The sequence below is a fragment of the Dunckerocampus dactyliophorus genome, chromosome 5 (assembly GCF_027744805.1).
Source record: "Dunckerocampus dactyliophorus isolate RoL2022-P2 chromosome 5, RoL_Ddac_1.1, whole genome shotgun sequence".
NCBI classification, from domain to species: domain Eukaryota; kingdom Metazoa; phylum Chordata; class Actinopteri; order Syngnathiformes; family Syngnathidae; genus Dunckerocampus; species Dunckerocampus dactyliophorus.
In genome coordinates, this window is record NC_072823.1 from 2,746,887 (window position 1) to 2,759,493 (window position 12,607).

A 12,607-nucleotide genomic window follows, 5' to 3' on the forward strand; every position below is an offset into this window, starting at 1 on the left:
ATCCATCATACACATAAACAGCAGAAGCTTGAACGCAAACTTTACTAATATTAAACAATATTTGAATCAATTCAAAGAACCTTTCAAAGTTATAGCAATCTCAGAAACTTGGATTAATGCTAACAAAGGAATGGACTTTGAGCTGGAAGGATATGAAATGACGTGTGCAAACAGGAACAATGCAAATGGAGGAGGTGTGGCCTTATACGTGGACAAACATTTGAACTACAAAATGGTAAAGAATATGTCATTTGTCATTGATAACATTTTAGAATGTATAACAATTGAAATCTGTAAAGAAAAAAGCAAAAATGTGTTAATAAGTTGTGTGTACAGAACTCCAAAGTCAAAGATTGGAATGTTTGAGGATTGGATTAAGACAACGTTTACAGACACAGGTCAGAAAACTATTTTCATATGTGGAGACTTCAATATTGACCTCTTGAACTCACACAAGTGCAAGGAAACAGATGACTTTATAGATACAATGTATAGCTTGAGTTTATATCCTAAAATCATTAGACCAAGTAGAATAACAGACCACTGTGCCACCCTCATCGATAATATATTCACCAATGACTTTGATAACAACACCATCAGTGGCCTGCTAATTAGTGACATCAGTGATCATCTTCCAGTGTTTACAATCTACAATGAACATTATAAGAAAAAACAGGCGGAGGCAAAAAAGACTTTTCAAAGATTGCGTACAGAGGACAACATCCGTGCCTTCAAGATAGGTCTAGAAGAACAAAGTTGGGAGAGTGTCTACAGTGCAACAGATGTGGACGAGGCATATGACAGCTTCCTAGGTACTTATATGGAGCTCTACGATAAGAACTGTCCCTGGCAAGAAAAGCCCAAGAAGCAAAAGAAAAACCAGCAGCCATGGATGACAAAAGGACTAAAAAACGCCTGTAAGAAGAAGAACACATTATACAGGACATTTATCATTCAACAGACTAAAGAAGCAGAACAAAAGTATAAGACATACAAAAACAAGTTGACAACTATCTTGAGAGTGTGTAAGAGGGAATATTATAGTCACGTACTAAATAAGAACAAAAATAACATGAGAGCAACTTGGGGCATCTTAAATAGTATTATAAAGAACAACGTTAAGAAAGCAGACTATCCTCCCTATTTCATGGTTGGAAACACTTACAGGAATGACATGAATGCGGTAGCTGAAATGTTTAATGAATATTTTGTAAATATTGGACAAAAACTGGAAGAGGAAATTCCAAAACAAGACACAATTGATGAAGGGATTGATATTATCGATAGGAATCTTAATTCTATGTTTCTCACTGCTGTAACCAAAAAGGAGATCACTGACATTGTTAACCATTTTAAGGCAAAAACATCAACTGATTGTCATGGAATCGAAATGGAAACAATTAAAAGGGTCATCAATGAGATCGCAGACCCGTTAACATATATTAGTAACTTATCATTTCAGACTGGAATATTTCCAAGCAAAATGAAAACAGCCAAGGTGGTTCCAATTTTCAAAAAAGGAGACAAACACCAATTTACAAATTATCGACCAGTTTCCTTGTTACCACAATTCTCGAAAATTGTGGAGAAGCTATTTAATAATAGGTTGGACAAATTTATTAATAAGAATGAATTATTGGCAAGTAGTCAATATGGTTACAGAGCCAACATTTCAACTTCTATGGCACTGATGGAAATCACGGAGGAAATCACTACTGCCATAGACAACAGAAGATGCGCAGCTGCAGTATTCATGGATCTGACAAAAGCCTTCGATACAATTAATCACACTATTTTAATTTCAAAATTAGAAAGGTACGGAATTAGAGGTTTAGTCTTAAACTGGGTTAAAAGCTACCTAGCAAAGAGGAAACAATTTGTAAAGCTAGGAGAATATACATCTGGGAGTCTACACAATACGTGTGGAGTACCACAGGGGTCCATACTGGGACCAAAACTGTTTAACTTGTACATTAACGACATTTGCAAAGTAACTAACAACTTAAAATTGGTCTTATTCGCCGATGATACCACTGCTTTCTGTTCTGGTGAAAGCACACAAGAACTCATTAAAAAGGTCAAGGATGAAATGGTCATATTAAAGTCATGGTTTGACAAGAATAGATTATCTCTGAATTTAAGTAAAACTAAAATAATGCTATTTGGTAATAGTAGAAAGGACACGTACGACCAAATACAAATTAATGGAACGGATATTGAAAAAGTGGAAGAATATAAATTCCTTGGGGTTATAATAGATGAAAAAATGAGTTGGAAATCTCATATTAAATATATACAGCAAAAGGTGGCGAGAAATATCTCTATATTGAATAAAGCAAAATATGTTCTTGATCAAAAATCACTCCACACTCTGTACTGTTCCTTAGTATTTCCATATCTAACGTATTGTGTGGAGATATGGGGAAATAACTACAAAAGTAATCTTCACTCACTCACTGTACTGCAAAAAAGATCTGTGAGGATAATTCATAATGCCAAGTATAGAGAACATACAAACCCTTTATTTTTAAAATCACAGATATTAAAATTCGCAGATTTAGTACACTTTCAAACCGCTAGAATAATGTATAAAGTTAATAATAACTCGTTACCCAAAAACCTCATACAGTATTTCTCAATCAGAGAGGAGAAATATGATCTTAGAGGAAAATTAAACCTAAAACATTTATATGCGAGAACAACGCTGAAAACCCATAGCATTTCCGTGTGTGGAATTAAATTATGGAACGGATTGAGTAAAGAACTCAAACAATGTACAGAGATGAGCAAATTCAAAAAACAATACAAGCAGTTGATGTTTGCCAAATACAAGGCAGAAGAGTCTTGATTGTTCTGTCAGGTTTGTTATTTTATTTATTTATTTATTTTTTTATTTTCTATTTTATTTTATTTTATTTTATTTTTTATTTATTTAATTAAATTTTATTTGTTATTTATTTATTTCTATTTATTTATTTATTTTTTTTTTAATAATTTTCTTTGTTGTGTTTAAAAAAAAAAAAAAAAAAAAAAAGCTTTGTTCTTATTTATTTATTTATTTATTTAGTATTGTCATCATATTATCATTATTATGAATGTTCTCTCTTTTTTTGGGGGGACGGTTATCTCACCGTTATCTATTATGTGTTATCCTGACTATCACTGAAAACATGACATGGAATCCAGGAAGTGAACTACATGTACTGTACTAGATGTAGAATGGATGGGGGGTAGGATTAAATAAGCTTTGCTTCTTCCTACTCCTTTTGGACATGTGGAACTGTCAAAGAATGATTCACGAGATGTATTCCATTGTAACCTTCATGTTCAAATAAACTAAACTAAACCAAACCAAACCAAACCAAACCAAGCTAGCTAATAAGTAATCATTTGGACACTATGATTGTCGCATGTCTGGAAACAGCTGATGTTTCCTAGGGTGATTAAGCAACCTTCCCTCAACCCTTCATCATCTTTGGACCACCCGTTTATTTCTCTTGCTTCTTCCTCTCTCCTTTTACCATCGCTAATCATCATTCTATGGCTCCCTCCCTCAGCTGCACAACATTAGGAGATGAATGCATTAATAAAGCCCACACACTGACACAAGCGCACACCAGTGCTGACAGATTGGCCTGGTCGTTTGCTGTCATTAAGTGGGGAACACCAGCTCTCCATCATTAACTGTGTGAGTTATGGAGATCAGTTGTAGCTGGTGTCTGTTATGTTTATCTCTGTGTCACCCATGTGCATTGAATTGTGGCCATCAACTATTTCTTTTAGAATAGTAGACATATTTGTATCTTTGTACCCTGATTCATAGGTGTCATAGTTGTCCTTTGCTACAGTCCTGTATGCGCCACATCTGTTGTTTTTTGTCAGCAAAACGCAGATCACAATTGCACATGGTTTGCGTTAAAAACTCATGTGGTTGTAACAGTTTTTCAGATTTCAACATGGACAAAAAAGGGTGACTTGCTTAATTTTTGAAGACAACTTTTTTGTCTTCATGGATTTAGTGCAATTCAAAGACAGATTCGTGTGAGTTTCATTTGAGCTAAAAATTAGGACACATTGTTGCTGATTTTAGGATCGGAACCCGATTACAGGCGGTCATCTTGTTACGGCGTTCTGTGGTTACAAACGCACACCCGTCAATTTTTAACACTGTGCAAACTAGTTGTGTGTGTGCGGCGGAAGAATACGTAGGCAGAGTAATATGCAGCCGCGTGTCTCTGCACTGAGATAGGACGTCACTTTAGGGTTTTTGGGTTGTTGTTTTTTGTAGACTTGTTAACTTAAACATCCATTATAGATTCCTCTGGTGGCGACACACAAAGGAAAAGTGAAAGTGAAAAGTTAAGCTCCTCAAACGCTGCGACCGTCATCAAGGATGAAGATAGTGCTCGAACATGTGAAATGATTTTCTATTATTATTGAGACGTCCTCATCCCATTAAGCCTGTCCCTCCTTTTTTTGTAACGCCCCTTTCAGTGTGCAAGCCAACCACACGGCTAAACGTAATGAGTTGTTTTTAATTATTACGGTTTTGTTTAATAATTTCCGGTGTTGTTGTCATGTTCTAATCTCGTGGCGTCTCGTACACTTCAGAACAGTCATTTTGTGCTTCTTGCACACACCCTCATCATGGAAAACATGTAAAGAAATGCATAAGATGCAGCTTTCAAGTTAAAGGCGATCGATCTTGCAACTTTTGCTTAAGTGTGTCGGTGTCTGGCGAAGTGTGTGACAAAGGAATTATGAGGCTGTTCAATTCCAACACTGGAGAAAAGGGAGGTCGAAGAACGTGAAGACGGTGATGAATGACTTTTCTGGTAGGCTCCCAGCCATGTCACTTTTTCAGCACTCCTTGCACAAAAGTATTTATTGAATTTGAAAAGTTAAAAAAATTGTTCCCTGTAACATCGTTCTGTGGACTACTAAATATCCCATATTGCAACGTGGACACCTGCGGTTTATAGACAGGTGTGCCCTATCCATCCATTTACTATGCCACTTATCCTCGTTAGGGGAATTCACGAGGGTATGCAGGGGGTATGCTGGAGCCTATCCCAGCTGACTTCAGGCGAGAGGCGGGGCACACCCTGGACTATTTGCCAGCTAATCACAGGGCACATGTAGACATATAAAACATTCACACCTAAGGACAATTTAGAGTCTCCAATGAAGCTAACGTGCATGTTTTTGGAATGTGGGAAGAAGCCGGAGTACACGGAGAAAAGCCACGCACGCACGGGGAGAACATGCAAACGCCACACAGAGATACCCAAGCGGAGATTCGAACCCAGATCTTCCACATCTCCTGACTGTGTGGCCAACATGCTAACCACTTGTACATACAGTATGTAAATGTACAAATTGAGTGGGTGCGGCTCGTATTCCGGTGTGCTTAATAGTCCGTAAATAACAGAATTCTATTTATTACTCTATTTTATATATCCTTCCTGTGTTCTGTGAGTGACTTAAGTGTTCATTTCGATATCATTTAGGTATGTAAGTTCCGACTTTACTCTACTGTCTTACATCACAGTCTGAGGAGGGAAGCTTGTTGGTGGACCGAGGACCTCCTGTATGGTCTAAATAATCGTGGTGAGACCTGTAATCTTGTATTCATACAGTGTAACCCTGAAGTGGACCATAATCTGTTCCAGGACGCTGGTCAACATGTAATTTCTTCAAATTAATTGCCCAGTCGGGAAATAATGACGATAGAAGTAATCTGTTCCAGGGTCAAACACATCTTCAACACCATTAGACTTATACATCATTTGTGAAAAAGATATGCTATGGCGCCATGCATGATGGTGGGACGACATTTTCAAATTGTACGGCTTTTGAGGTTCCGCAATCCTGTATTCATGCACCTAGATGAGTATCACCTGTATACATAAAGACCCACAGATGCTCGCTAACATTAAGAGCCAACGACCGTTAGCCGTGAGCACAAAGCTGCATCCACACAGCTGTGTGTTGATGTGCGTGCTCGTGTGCAGGAGGAATGTGGGCCCATGTGGGGGAATATAGAGGGTAAGAGGAGCTCAATGAGAATTTCATTTTTGACAGCTGATTAAGGAGAGGCGTGAGGAGTAGGGAGCTCTGACAGGATGTCTCCATAGGCAGCATGGGAGGTGAGACCAGGAGAGGGCTGGGGGTTTTGTGGGGGATGGTGCGGAGGGAGTGAGGGAAGGGGGAGTCAGACACAGCAGTGGTGTTGGTGGGAGGTAGATTGAGCTGAGGAGTGAGGAAATAGACATTTCGAGAAGAATATTTCCTCTGATTAACTAGTGAGAAAAAAGGCGTACGAAAAACGGGCAACTTAGTTTGGAAAAGTGACTGCATGAACGCTCGTGATGAGACGGAAGGTGGACCAACACAGGAGGAACAAAGGAAACGAGGTGGGTTAGGAGATAGAAAGGTGGGCATGCATCCTGCTGCTTATCCTTGAACACTCTTAGGAGGTCTCTCCTTCCATCTCCCCCACGTCTCCATCACACACACACACACACACACACACACACACACACACACACACACACACACACACACACACAATGCCCCAACGAGCACACAAGGGTGCTGTTGCGATTAAACCAACACTGCATGGAACCCAGATTGAAAGGGGGAACGGGAGGAGAGGGAGCATGGACTCCATGCTGCAGAGGGATAAAAAAAGGTGATGACATGTGAAATGATGGAGTTTAGTAGTTTACAACAAGTGTATTGCACAACACAGCAACGACAGAACCAGTGTTGTAATACCAGTAAGGAGCAAAACGCTCGGTCAGCATTGATACCGCTGATGTGTACTTTATAAACAACAGCTGAGTAGAAAAAAACAGAACTTACAAGCGCATGTAGAGGTAGATTAAGCTAATAAAGCTTTTATTCAAAAAATAATAGTTAGAAATCCCACAGTTTTTGTTTAATGCGATTTGTCCCACTTTGTTTGACGGTCCTTGAACGTGCCTTCTAACTTTGTCCCACGCTGCACAGATAGACTACCCTACTGTATTTGTCCCCTTTTTCTTTCAACTCATATTTGGTCCCAAATGCTGATACTATGTGGGAATGCATAAAGGTAAGTTTTGGTTACCTTATTGAGTGCTAATGTTCATATTTGTTGGAGCATCTCTCTGAAAACAAAGTCCAGGCTCGTACTAGTGGAGAGTGCCTCTGTATTCATTTTGTGCTTTTAATTTGATATTTTTCCTGTCATAGTTTTACACGATACATGACAACTAAGATAAATTGCATCGCTATAATGTACGTTTGTTTGGCTTATGTGTTGACTTGCTAGTGTGCTGCTACAGGGTGCTGTCACATTGACACAAGCCTGCAAATAGCTGTCCTTGGCTATGCCTGCCAGTGAATAGCAGCTCGTAACTCAAATTTTAGCTCCCAGTTCAAAGCAAAAAAACAGCCTAGAGACGGCTCGCATCTAAAAAAACACTCGTTATTTGGAACACTCATATGCCAAGCTGCCACTGCATAAATGACAGGGAGGGTAGCGGAAATGTAAAAAAAACGTGGAAATAGCGGCATACGCAGTATGAGCCGCGGGGGACTCCTCGGCAAAAAATACACTGCTAATAGATATGACCTGAGAATACCATTGCCTGGATGAATGCCAATATTCACAGAGATGATAGACAGATGGATACATATTTTATATCTATCTATGTAATAATAGCAGTAATAATAGCCGTTGAGGCAGCAGTGGTGCTCAAGATCCCGCTGTAATTGACAATAACGATGGCTGGGTTTGCTTGAGAAATGAGGAATCACAAGTGGATCAGACATTTTGATGAGCCTGTGGATGAGGCGGTATCGTGGAGACAGGGATCTGAAAATTCTGAGCCCGGTGATATCATAATATGCACATTAAATGAGTAAATTTACTCCCATCACAAACTTTGGGTCATACTGATGATTTTTCTAATTGACAGCATGTCTTGATCGCTAACCATTGTCAAGCTACAACCTTTTGAAATAGTAATGTCAAAACTGAAAAAGGGTTCACTCACAACACAAAAAAAGCAAACTACCATTCTAACAACAAACACTTAACTTTAACTGTCATTACAAAGTACCCGCAAGGCATGCTTGGTAGTTTTGTAGCGGCAAGTCGCTCGGCACGATAATACGGTGCGATATGCAATGCTTACAATGCTTATATCCGCAGTGTCTATGGGGTGCATGCTTGGAATGCAGCTGCAATAAATGGCATTATGATGAGGACGAGACATCCTAATTGTTTCCTGTAAGCTCTCCCCCCTTCCATCCATGTCTATTGTCTCACAAAGAGCGCACAGGTAGAGGACACACTTACCTGAAGCCCCAGGAAAGGAAGGCAGAGCACCCTTCTAACGACTTAATTGAGCTCATTTACGCTCATAAGACATCCAATCAGTGTGCTCCCTTCCTGTAGGCCCTTGTTAGGAGCTAATTAAAGAACCAATCACAGCAGGCAGGGGGGATGGCGCTGCGTCGCAGTAACACAAGAAGATGAAACATACGATCATGGCTTAGTTGCACAGCCCTTTCAACGCAGAGATACATTTAACTTACCTGTTACGGGTGTTGTGCTGTTTATGTTTTGGTTCGTACCATACGCAAAAGTACCGTTTGACTGTTTGCACTGTCTTGTTGAGCTAGTTCCTGGCGATCGCTTGGAAATTGAACAGCGCCGATGCTGTCTACTGGACGGAGTTGTAACGACAAGCCGTTCAGACAGTCCCATTATAGAGTGATTGTGAGAGGGGTTGAGCAGAAAAAAAAATAAATATATAGCGCCAATTTCTTCTGTGGCTATCCATTGTTAATTCAAACTGTCTTTTGGTGAACGCTTGTTTCTTTTATGGCGGGCGTTGGTGGGGTGTCCAGGTGTGATCGAGTCTGTTGTGTTTGAAAACGCACATCTGGAACAGACAAATCGCTTCACATCCAGATGTGATCGAGCGTGATACATTACACATTAAAGCATACCTTTTCGCTCTAAAAGGTGTGTGTGTATCTGTTCCGTGTGTCCAGACGACAGATGTGTCTGTCAGGTTTGTTTGGACAAAAGTTGACAGATGTTATTTTGATCTGCATGAAGGTTGAGCCTGATAAAGGACAAAGGGAGTACAAGTATAAAATAATGACACACGTGCACGCACAGACGCACGTGCAGTATCTCTGCTATGAAGTCAGCCATGAGAAAATGTTTGGTCAAGCATGGTTGGCTGGAGAGGCAATTAGCAAAAGCTACATGTGTATGGGTGGCTAGACAGTGTTTCTCCAGCTGTTGTGTACCTACAAATGAGCCCATTATTTTCACGTGCTTGTATGCTTGCGCTCCAGTTAATGCAAACAAGTGTTGATATGCGCTTCACATGAGGCTTTTACTGTTCACACCAATGATGTTTTATTGTCTGCATCAGGCGCACAGATGTTGCGCTTCTCAGCCATATAACAAAATGACGTGATTGTACATTCTGTCAAGTTTGTGTTTCCTGTACACTAATTTATTTGTGGTGGCCCGCCACAAATGCATTTGGACTGCCACAGATAGATTTGTCCCTGCTTTTTTTCCCAAAGTGCCCGCAAGGCATGCTGGGTACTCCGGTGGCAGCTCCCATTGATGCAACACGAGCAGCATTTAACATTCACAATGGCAGAATTTCAATATTCAGGACCAAAACCTGTGATGCTTATTCAATTCCACCGTAAAACTGGGAAAAAACAAAAACCGAGCCCATGTATTTTTAAATGGCTGTGTTTCAACATCTTTTTGTAAATCATTTAAATTGCAGCACCAGCTGCCAAGAAGTAACTATGCATTTCATAAATAACAACAGTCAGCTATTTTATATTCAAAAACAACAGCAGTTCGTTTACTCTATGTAGAATTTGATATGCTTGAAGGCTGCCGCTACTGTTCTTTATTTTTCCTTTTCCATTTTTGGGTTAGCACTGTGATTGTAGTCAGTGTTCTGTCTAGTCACCCCCAGTGATAAGATCACTGGGAGTTCAGTGTTATCGCTTGCCCAATTGACGAGCTGCCTTCCTTTAACCAAGCTGAAGTGCCTCTCGCCAGCCTGTCTGTGCGTCTACAAGCATAGTAAGACGGCTCCCAAGCCCAGATAACGGAACGAGTATTTGGCTCATGTATAAGCGTACGCACCTTGAATTCTTTCGACAAGTCGGGGTGCCTGTCTTTCAGGTGTTTCGACAGGTTCGTAGTGTCTCCTCCTTTGGATTTGGAAACTTTGAAGACACCGTTTCCATGTCTGACTTGACTTTGGGACTTTATAATCGCACCACATTCATTGGTCTCAAATGCGAAGCATCGTGAATGGGACTGCAATATTTTCATATCTATTTTAGACAAAGTACTGCAGCGTGCTTATCTACAACAAAGACATACGGGTGGCCCAATCAGAGGAACTTTCACTTGGAAAAAAATGCAACCTGTTAAATTGTAAACTGTCCTTGAGACTCCTAGCTTCATTTCACAGCTGTTAGAATAAAATAACCCAGGGGTACTTTCACACTGTCTCCTAAGACAGCAGGCATTCTCCTGTGGCGCTGACTGCTCAGTTATGGTGTCAGACATGCAACAAAAGTCGAGAGGCACAATACAGTCGTCCCTCGCAATATCGCAGTTCGATCAGCGTTCCCTCACTATATTGCGTTTTTTCAGAAATTAATTAATAAATGGTTTCTGTGTCATGGTAGACTATGGTGTATTATAAGTGATATGTAGTATTTTGGTCACTAGGCGGCAGTAATGACTTCAAACATTGATGAGACATTAGCTTACGTTACATTACCTTAACTCTGTATGAAGTCACGAAGCCAGCCATGGCGTGTCCAACATGATAGAGTGGAAAACAAGCTCTCCTCCCATTCTGTGTGGAAGTGGAAGTTTTGGCTTCTTCACTTTATAAGAAATAAATTCGAGGCTTACTGGGTAACTTGCGCACTTGTTAGCTCATTAGCTTGCAAGCTAGAGGCCGTCTCAAGTCCCTGCAGTATAAGAGTTGGAATGTGATGTAAACAATGAATGATATGAGTGTAAAGGTGACTATAGGTGTGCCATGTCATGTCTATAATGCTCTCTATAATGTTAAAAAATGTATTTAGGCAGTCATAATCACGTTTTGTAGCTGTAACTACGAAAATATTCCATTTATTAACATTAAATCCTCTATTGCAGAAATTCATATATTTGGTCCGGACCCAATTCGCTGCTATAAACGAGGGGCGACTGCAAATGTGTGCAGATTGTTTCTATTCACGCATGAGTACAATACTCTCCATGCGCACTCTGCATTTACTGTTCCTCTCGACTTTTGTTGCATTTCTGACACATTCACTCGCCTCAGTTCTCATCGCGTGTACTGCCCACGTCAGTTCCGCCAAGAATCCATGTGGCTCGCCGAATATATTCCTTACTGACGATACCGAAAAAATCCGGCCTTGATGTATTGTTTGCTGGTTGGTATCGAGGTATCGGTTCTTGTGACAACACTAGCTGCATCACAGACTCAGCAAAACGAACGATTCGCTCGCTCAGCCGGCGACTTTCACTGAGTCATGGGTGCTCGACAAATGTCCACAATGTGTGTGAACCTGTGACACCAGGATCACACGTCGGCAGTGTTGTGCAATACCCGTGTACTGCATATCCACTTGCAAGTGCATATAGCAGTGAAGATGATTAGAATTAGACAGAGAAACATGGAGGAACAGCGGCGGAGACTGATGGAGAGGAAGGAGAGACAATGCAACAATGCCCTCTAACCACCACACTGACGTCTCTTTGTTGGAGGTGTGAGTACGCTTAACCGCGCTCGTGTGTGAGCATGTATTAATATTGATTTAGCATTCTGTCAGGGGGTCTTTGAACCTCGCTTTCCCTACTCAGCCCCCAGGGACATATTGTAGACACACAGACACATACACACGCCGAGCGGCGTCAAATGTAATTAATGATAAAAACCTGAAGCCTTGACAAAGAGACATAGTGGCTGAAACGTGTGAGACTGTCAGAGGCTTTGTGAATATAAATACATTTGTGTGTTCTTGCATCTCTGGGTGTTTGTGAGTCACAGGGACCGAGGCGATGAGAGAGAAAAGGGCTAAACTGTGATTCCCAGTAGTGGCGTTGCTCTACATGTGAACTCTCTTAAGTAGGCTGGAGAACTGTTTGACTGAGCGTTTGTATTTATGTGTGTGTGTGTGTCAAGCTGAATGTTTAATCCTCTATCATCTACTTTATGCTTTTTTAGCACAAGATATAGAGTATTTGTTGCAGTTTGAAGCCAAAGGAGTATGTGTCGATGCGTTGAATGGTTGAATGTCATTCGGCTGGTTTAAAGTATGCAAGGTTGTTGTTTTTTTTTAAACACGTTTCACGCCTCAATTTGGTGGCTGTTCAGCAATTTGGTGAATAAAATGTGAATAAAATTCCCTCAAGTGGCGAGAATGTAGTAGAAAGTGGAACCCGTGATACAGTGGAACCCGTGTCAATGCCCCTCAGACTGTGTGGTCTGAGGGGCAACATAAGTGGCTGCTGAAATCCAAACGGAAACTATCCGTT

At 40.5% G+C, this 12,607-nt stretch overlaps 1 protein-coding gene across 2 annotated transcripts in view; it reads left to right on the forward strand.

Annotated features, from left to right (window-relative positions):
• The window catches only part of znf423 (zinc finger protein 423), a 169,530-nt gene that overhangs the window by 120,910 nt on the left and 36,013 nt on the right, over positions 1-12,607 (forward strand). The gene's annotated exons all lie outside the window — the stretch shown is intronic.